The sequence below is a fragment of the Tupaia chinensis genome, unplaced genomic scaffold (genome assembly GCF_000334495.1).
Source record: "Tupaia chinensis unplaced genomic scaffold, TupChi_1.0 Scaffold000478_3, whole genome shotgun sequence".
In the NCBI taxonomy this organism is placed as follows: Eukaryota; Metazoa; Chordata; class Mammalia; order Scandentia; family Tupaiidae; genus Tupaia; species Tupaia belangeri.
The window spans coordinates 3996059-3996498 of record NW_006159990.1 but is presented as its reverse complement, the minus strand read 5'-3'; positions in this window follow the sequence as shown (position 1 = coordinate 3996498).

Below are 440 nucleotides of genomic sequence, written 5' to 3'. Positions count from 1 at the left end.
TGAAATTCTTTTTCTGACATTTCTGTGTAGTACTCTGTGCTGTCCACTGTTGGGGAGTGTCTACTACCCTCACTTCAGGGAAGAAACAGAGCAGGGATTGACCAGAAACTGTTACTGGGTCAGATTACAATTAAGCTTTTAAAAATTAATTATGGGGACCAGCAGATGGAGTAATGGTTACGTTGCTGGACTCACACGTAGTCTACAGATTATCAAGTCCCAGACCCAGCGACTTAAAACTCATGCCAGGTGTGCGTGTTGTATGTCCAAAATCCCTAGAGGAAAATGGAGAAGAAGAGACTGTGGCATGGCCTTCCTCCCTGGGGGGGTGGGGGGTGATTTCTCACTTTCTGTCAACTTGTCTCTCTCTGTCTTTGTGACAAACACATGCCCTTAAAGCAAAAAATCTCCCTCTCAAAAAAAAAAAAAAAAGTGACTAG